Source organism: Cyprinus carpio, chromosome A21, assembly GCF_018340385.1.
Source record: "Cyprinus carpio isolate SPL01 chromosome A21, ASM1834038v1, whole genome shotgun sequence".
In the NCBI taxonomy this organism is placed as follows: Eukaryota; Metazoa; Chordata; class Actinopteri; order Cypriniformes; family Cyprinidae; genus Cyprinus; species Cyprinus carpio.
The window spans coordinates 8,967,139-8,975,904 of NC_056592.1; the positions used below are offsets into that span (position 1 = coordinate 8,967,139).

An 8,766-nucleotide genomic window follows, 5' to 3' on the forward strand; every position below is an offset into this window, starting at 1 on the left:
TAAAATTGTAGAAATGTAAAATGTATAAATACAAATCATAATTATGTATAAATACAAATATGTCATTTCTAAATAAATTAATATATATAATTTATGCCACTATTTATAAACATTACTAATGAGAAAATGCATTAATGAAATTCTGTGGTGCAGTGTAACTTTATTAAAGTTAATCATGTAAAAATATCCAATTAACATTATTCAACATTTATGCTGAAAAAAAAGTAGAAAACATAGTTAAACATGTTTGAAAAGTTTATTTATAAATATGTACACAGCGAACAGATACAAGGGTTTGTACTTTAAAATAAAAGCATATTATAACTCTATACATAAAGAACACTGAAATTCTATACATTATTCACAGGGTGATTTTTGTAACAAATCAAATAAACCTTACACGTTTTTTGATTGTAAAATCAAGGATAACTTTCTCGAGCACAAAATGGCCAACATATAAAACTGAAAAATTGTTGCACAAAAATAAAAACTTCAGTGCAATACGTTGTTAGAGAGAATGACTTTGAGATCGATGCTTAGCATATTGTTTGGGCTCAACAAATTAGGTGTTTAACAGAAGGTGATGTATATCAAAATATGTTAACTAACAAAAGAATAGAACATTAAAAAATCTGTCTGTTATCTGTTTAAAGCACAAAGCCACGAACACAGAAGTTATGAATATTTCATATAGAGAAAGAACGAAACCTCCTTTTGAAGTCTTGAAAGAGCACACACAAAGAGGAAAGAGGAGGGGGCCGTAATTATTGTCGAAATGTTTTTTGACAGATTGTTATATTAAAGAAGTAGGAGGTTCTGCCAAACAGAGCTAACCTCTTCAACAGGAGAAGTCTCCTCCTATCAACAAAGCTAGCACTCAAACCAAAAGGCCAAGATCCATTTGACAATCTAATAGCTAGGAAAGAAAATATGCGGCGGGAGGGAAAAGTTGGAATTTCAATCACGCTTGCAGATATAATCTAATCTGTGACATTTAGCACCTCCACTATTAATACGCACTCTATAATATGTGTACAACTGAAATCCTAATAGCTTTTCATTTTCTCTTAAAGCCTAATATTACATCATTTAAAATCAGCTTTCAAATTCATTTTATTAGATGCTTATCGCAATGTCAGTGAACAAATTTGCTGTGACATGCAGCAGACGGCATTTGAGGTTCTGAGCAATGGCTTTGTGTTCTAGTCTCTCTTTGATTAATACATAATGCACATTATTACCTCATAATCAAATACCTCTTACATGTTACATTACCAATTGTAATGAAATGGCAACATTTCAGAATGCATCGTAATGAAGACCCTCTCTATGAATAATAAAGACAAGGAAAACTAAATAAACACGCTGATTACTTTATTTTTAAGCCCTCTGATGGTACTGAATGCTTTCAGTGACGCCGAATGAGAGATGGGAGCAGAATTGTGTGTAATTATCAGGCCATCTTTATCTTGGGATGCCATCTGAAACCTAAGACAGGGCAGCCGACTAGCCCTGAGGCGAGCTATCATCTTCAATGACACTAGAGAGAGCACAGGGCAAGGCGACAAGATGTACCGGAGATGAGAATGGACACAGGAGAGCATTCTGTGGGTCCAACCAGCCAGAGTCTATCTTTGATTACCACTGACCCCCGTATGTTAGCAACATTTCGTGGAATGGGCCGTCAGAGATCATGACCTGCATGCATCTTCCCTGCGATCCACAAAACAAGAGCTAACTATATTTAACAATATGCACTCAAGCTCGCTGTCTTAATTAAAATGGGTATCACATATGCGGCTGGGATCCATTCCTCATTACTGTTGTTTCTCATTAAAGTTTGGCCCTTTGGAGGGGCTGGATCAGTTTTAAAACAGTTTTCTCTCTGTCTCGCTGTTTTTCATTTTCTTGTACCGTCATCTTCTTTTTCTTTAGGCCAAGGAAAAGTCATTATTTGGAGAAGGGGGAGTTGGTGTTTGTGGATCCAGAAATGTTCCCAAAGCCAATTAGGAAATGGATTTATTTAAACCAATTAAAATCAGCCACAGGAAGAGCGTGCATTTTTAATGCAAAAGTCAAATGTCATGGCAGCATAATACTAACAAATCAAAAATATACAGGGTTAACAGAAAAAAAATTCAATAGAAAAAATTATTAACACCCATTTTCATAGTTTTCATGATGTAAAAATTATACATCACTTTTTAGCTAAAGCTTGGCTTTAAAATAAAAATGTGTTGAGAAGAAAGTCCCCCGGATGTCTTATATTGGAAAATAATTAGCGAATACTTTGTTTCTCTTTCAAGTAATAAAAGGCATTTAAGTAATCCAGTGGTCAGCCGTGGACATTTTGTCATCTTTTACCTCACTGCTTTAAAAGAAAGGGGAGTCACAAAAGATGCAGGGACCTTGGAGTATTTTGTTGATCCAGTCTGAATCTGAAAAGGCCATAAGTTTGTTGTTTTTATACATAATTATATGTACTGAACATCAAATCAAGGCAGTTCATCTACATTTCTTGATTGCTTGTCTGTCTTTTCCCATTTTCTGCAACATGATGCATTTGATAAAAAAAATTCATGCAAAAGGCTTGTCATGCTAGCAAAATGTCAGTAGTTGATACAAATAACCAAAAATTAACATGCAAGATTTATAAAAAAATAAAAAAATAAATATAAATATTGACATGATGAATTCAAGAACAATCTTCCCCGATGATTTAAAAAAAATTGAATCAAAGAATTACAGTTTTAACAAGATAATAGAGAGTTGCTGTATACACACTACTTTTGTTTTGTGTGTGACAAGTTCCTGCTGAATTACAGAAAGTGTAAGTGTGTATTGCAGTGTGGTTCTGAATGGAGATATGATACAGCATTATGGCTCACCCTCGGGCTCTGCTACTGAGGCAATACTGTCCTGCAATAGACAGCGGCGGTATGTCACACCTTGACAGGCTTGATATGACAGCGCACACCTTAGGGAGGAAAAAGGAAAGAGAAAGAAAGAGGGAAAGAGACAGTAAGACACATGAACAGAAACGGCAGGGGAAGGTTTAGATCAGTACTTGGCAGAGATCAGAATGACAGCAATGAAGCAACCATTTCCCTGATACACCATTAGGGGCAGTAATCGCCTCTCAGTCAGGCAGATGGATAAAATGTCATCCAAGGGGCTTGAAAGTGGGTCAACTCTACTGGAAAAATAGTCAACACCTACATGTAGTCCACTAGAGAAAAAGTGATTTTATAGGTGAAAGTTTCCACTTTTCATGTCTGATTGTGGATGACATTATGAATACATGATATTGGCACATTCATTTAAACCTGCAAAGTAATTGTATAAATCAAAAACAAGAGCCTAACAGGCAACATTCTGGTATTCATAAGGATTAAGTGCAGAATATGAATATGGTATGAATTATATCTAAAATGACACAAAAGTTAATCTGTTCATCAAAGTGAGCAATCTGTGTCAGTTGTGAGCCAAGAACAGTGTCACTTTACTTGGCACTGCAAAATATAGCCAAAGTCTTATTGACCCAGCTGTAAAATAGTAAAATAAAATAGCATTTGTATGTAAAATAGGCAAAATAGTCACACAGTATTCCAGATTACTATTCAAGTTGGTGTTTTTGTGACAACTACAGAGTTCATAGTACTCTCACCCATGAAGTATGTCTTAGCTTTAATTATATTTATACAATTTCATACTTTTATTTATTTACTTTTAATGTATATAAATGGATCTACCTGAGCCATCTGTGCCCATTCTTACACTCTGCTCGCTTGCAGTCTGTGAAAGGCAGAACTTGCCCTGTCTTTGTTAGCAGGGTCATTTGTGAGGAAGTGTTCTGAGTGACGTTCTGAGTGCTCTGAGTGACGCAGGTGTGCAGGTACACCTCTCCCAGCACCTTCTTCATGTTCTCACAGATCAGTTGGGACTCCACCTCTTCAATCCTGTTGCTGATCTCTCTCATTTGTTCCTCACTGGACTGCCTTTCAGCATCACCCCTGCCTGAGCTCCTCTAGAGCTGAGATCTCCGCCATCTCATCTTCAGCTGCCTCCTCATCTCCAACTAACACTTTACCTTCCCTAGGAGTCGGCCGCCACAGGTGCTCTGAAGGGGTTTTCTGCATGGACTTGTAGAGTGTCCAGAGAAGGAAAAGCTTGAGGCACCATAAGTAGGTGGACCCTGAGGTTTGGAGCTTCTCATCTAGATTGAGCTGAAGAACAGAAGGGATGCTTTTATCCTTCAGTATCCACCATCGCAGTAGGTCCAGCAAGTCGGCCTTTCTGAAGAGACTGCATTTGAGACTCAAGCAGCTCAGCAGCCACTTCGTCTGGAGTCTTAAGGGTGATAAACTGCACCTGGTAAGTGCGATTGACAGGATGGACCCCACTGATCATGGCATCATTGGAGATAAGTAGGCACCATTTGGACTGATGGATATGCCTTGCATCCGTCAACCCGCAACTCCCTCTGGCAGAACAATCTCCTCCTGTTTAAACTCAACAGCAGCATCGGTGAAAACGGGCGTGAGCTTCTTCACCTTACCATCTTGTGAGCAGGTGAAAATAGTCCCGCCGTTATGACAGACTGTCATTGATATGATAGGGGTTGAATGAAGCCCTGTGACGTGGGAGCTGTGGACATTGAGACCAGCTTTGGTGATCAGCAACAAGCACCAGAACACATAAGGACCACGTGCTGCAACCACTAGGCTGCAGTTGCATTTCTGGTGTGGATGGAAGAGTGTTATGCATTTGATGTTGTGGATGGCTATCTGGTCCTTATCCTGCCACAAAACCACATGCTGCCTGAGTGTGAAGTACCCTTCACTGCCTTGAGGATGACTGGAAGGATCTTTACAGGCCCAACTGAGCTGCCCACAATCAGTACGCTCATTTTCCGCCCACTGTGCTCATATTCCCACCAGGTGAGCACACTTGGTGATGACACTCCAGATTTTGCAAGTGTGGGGACAAGCTGAACTGGCTCATCTGCTCTTGCTAACATCTTTACATGCACCTTTCCTTGTGGGGGCAAGCTGAACTGCCACACCACCATGTCTCCGTTCTCCATAAGTACAGTCAGAAGCATGGTGCTAACATCTTTACATGCATTATTGGTCTGTGCTTGCTGCATACTTCACACTGGCATCTGCATACAATCCCGCCGTTGCAGTTCATCCAAGCCTTTAATGGAGTTTGACGGTGAGCCGTCATTCTGAGCGGAATAGTTCCTGGATTTTAACATTTCCCCATATAGTTCTGTAAGGTCCATGAGAGGCGTCCAATGCAAATGCAAGTGACAGCTGTGGATTGTGAGACGAATGTCCAATGTTAAGAAAGCAAGAAGACAGCGACCATATTTGTCGCAGCCTAATGGTGACCAGCTGGTGTACTTCACGCCATGTAGACGTCTACTTTGAGGATGGATGACTCTGTCCATCAGTATCATTTGGCTTACTACTGGATCTTTACTCTTTGCAGAGCTTTCTTTAACAGTCTGCACTTCCTTTTCTGGGCCCAGCTGTAAGAATATATATATATATATATATATATATATATATATATATATATATATATAAAAAAATCATGTATTTCATGCGCCATAAGACCTAACACGTTTGAAAATACAATTCTTTCACACCATGCAAATCATAACCACTTGTCCATCCAAATCATAAATATTAAACAATTTTTTCAATCATAATCTTTTTTTTTCTTTTTTTTTGGTATTGGTGGAATAATCCTTTTAGTATCTGATTACAAGATTAAGTTTAAATTGATTTATACCATGTGTGGAATAGTAACATGACCAGAGCTGTTTAATTCCAGTTTGCCCTCTGAAAGATGTCTGTGTCAAAGCTCCACAAGAAGAATAATAATGTAATAATGCAGATTCAGTTACCATATTTGATACATATAATATTTGAAATGTCTATTATTTAGATCGCTCTTTCCCTTAAATCATGATCAGTGGGAAAACACAGGACACATAAATATGTCAGTGGTCACAATTGTGACCAGTGGGAAAACACAGAGGCCAATTTTGGGAAAAAAAAAAAAAATAACTGATCGACTTACATTATAAAATAGCAGATTTCCAGTATGGTTATACTGAATTAAAAAGTACATGTAAAAAATATTCATGGATTATCTCTCCCCACAACTGACTGAAAAAAAAATTGCTCCTGTAATCTTCATGTTAATATTTGAATATTTCTATTGCATCTAACTGAGCAACTGAGTCATTTTTTTATTAGTTTCCCACAGGTTAACTACAATTATTAAAAGAAATAAAATTATTAATCACAAATTTTGGCATATTAACATTCAGTTTGTGCTGGAAAAATCAGGGATCAAATAGGATAATTTATCGCAGATGATTAACACTTATTTTGCACATCTTGAGATAGATAAACGTCATGTCACGTCACGTCAAAACATGGCTTAATTGGCAACATAGTTGCAACAGCGGCGAGAACGAGCACGCACAGTAGTTACCTTGAGATCACAAGCGATGTCCGGCACGGGGATGTGACTGCGATGTAGCACCAGATTTTGACTGAGACTGTGTATGTCACACATCAGCTCCATGATAGACACGCTGTTGGTGCTGGAGGCCGCCAGTCTGTGATCCTCTGCCCACGACAGGGGCTCAAGACCGGTAACCGGACTGAGCAATTTAATCGCTGGATCCCGCAGAACCACTGGACCCTGTCCCTCCCAAAAATCATTATCCGGGCTTCAGGCGCAGTCCCTACTTTCTCCGAGATACTACTTGAGTTTAAAGCCGTCATTTTTTTGTATAAAATTAAAGCCCGTCTCCAGGAAGTTACGGTGCCGGAGCAGGAGGGATTTCACGAGCGCGGCATTGCCAGGTTGACAATAGTCACGCTGAAAACAATAATAACAATAATAAGAAATTATTGTGTGTGTGTGTGTGTGTGTGTGTATGTGTGTGTAGGGTAATATATATATATATCTATGGTGCATATAGATATATATCTATATATAGGGTAATTGCAAGTCTTCAAAAGAAGATCTGTAAAGTTTCAAAGACTAAAGTCTCAAATCCAAAGAGATATTCTTGATAAAAGTTAAGAGTCAACCACGCCTACCTAAAACGGCTCGTTCTAACACACCCCCATATGTCTACATCACTATGTGGGAAGATTTACATAATGCTGCCCAAATGTTCATGCAAAGAAAGAAGGTGTAACTTCCATTCTCTCTTTTGCCGCTGCTACCATGTTGTGGAGACGCTGTGTGTTTCGTTGTGAAAGCAAAACTAATTTGTTTGGTCTTCTAAAAGAGGACACAACTAGAAATCAGTGGTTATGTTGTATATACAACACTGTTCCTGAACAGTTTAACCCAAATATTCAGATGTGTGCAGCGAATTTGACGGAGGATGAGGGCTATTAACTGGAAGAGTAGCCTACAATGCCAGTGTCTGTTTCTATAAAGTGGGGCAATTCCAACTTTGCAAGGACAGTCTGGTGCTTCTGACTCACAGCCTGTAAGTACATTTACATATTTAATGAATTTGCCACTGACGATTCAAACGCGAGTTTTGAGCAGTGTAGAGTAGCGTTTGTTGTTTCTCCGATCACAAATGCAGACACGGGTTTTATGTTTACACGGCACGTTACACAATGCAACGCAATGCGTTAAAAGACAATATAAGTCATTAAAATCAGTAATTATGTCCCCACTGGATGCAACAAATGCCTTGTTTGTAATGGGTTTTATTGTTTCTGTCTTATCACGCCGGGTCACATGGCATCACAGTATGGTAAGGGGCATAACATTTCCATGACACGCTTGAGGAATACGACCAATCACAACACACTGGATAGCTGTCCAATCAGCATACACCTCGCTTTTCTGAACGATGAGCTTTGTAAAAATCAATGTGTTTCAGAAAGGCAGGGCATAAAGGAGCAACAATAATGTACAGTATGTGGAAAATAATGTGTTTTTTGAACCTTAAACTGCATAAACACATTGTATTACACCAAATACACAAAATAATGTTCTTTTTAGCAACGTCATATGACCCCTTTAAATTACAAATGTCATTTTAAATTGTGAAGCATTTGTCATTTGATAAACTGACATAATCCATCAGCTAAAAACTCAGACTATTCATCTGATGTCAGAGGGACAGGAGAAAGATCATTAATTGGTGGGAGCATATGAGAAGGGTCAGGAGCCCTAACTGTGTGACCAAGTTGCAGGATATGTGTAATTGACAACCACATGCTTTGATCTGTCAAGTATTCCCACCTGGAAAGGGTTGAAAAGAAGCAGTGTGTCCTGTTTCCTTTCTGAATGCAGTCTTTGGCAAAGACTCCACTCGCAAGACACTAAGTAACTGACTTGTCAAAAGTATTTAGCAATGCGGAGGTTTCCACTGTAATAAAACAAATCGGTACAAATCTATGAAACAAACATGCAATTGTGGCACTAATATTTTACTCTTCCCTTCATCTATCTGTCATTTGTTTCAATAATTATTTGAATGCGGGGCCTTTGTGTATTTCAGTCTTAATGAAGCATGTATAGTATGAATATTTCAGTGACCTGCTGTGCATAATTTTCTAGGTTTTGACACAGGGGTTTCGATACCGAGATTGTTGGATTAAACATTAATTCGTACTTGTCTCTTAGATTCACTTCACACATTTAAGCAGGTCTAGTCCTACAGGGTTGCTTGGCATACCAGAACGCAGTTTGCTGCATCTTGTTTGT

The 8,766-nt window shown here is 38.6% G+C and overlaps 1 pseudogene; it reads right to left on the reverse strand.

Annotated features, from left to right (window-relative positions):
- Positions 1-368: 368 nt before the first annotated feature.
- Positions 369-6,809, reverse strand: LOC109046248 (annotated as a pseudogene).
- Positions 6,810-8,766: the final 1,957 nt, after the last annotated feature.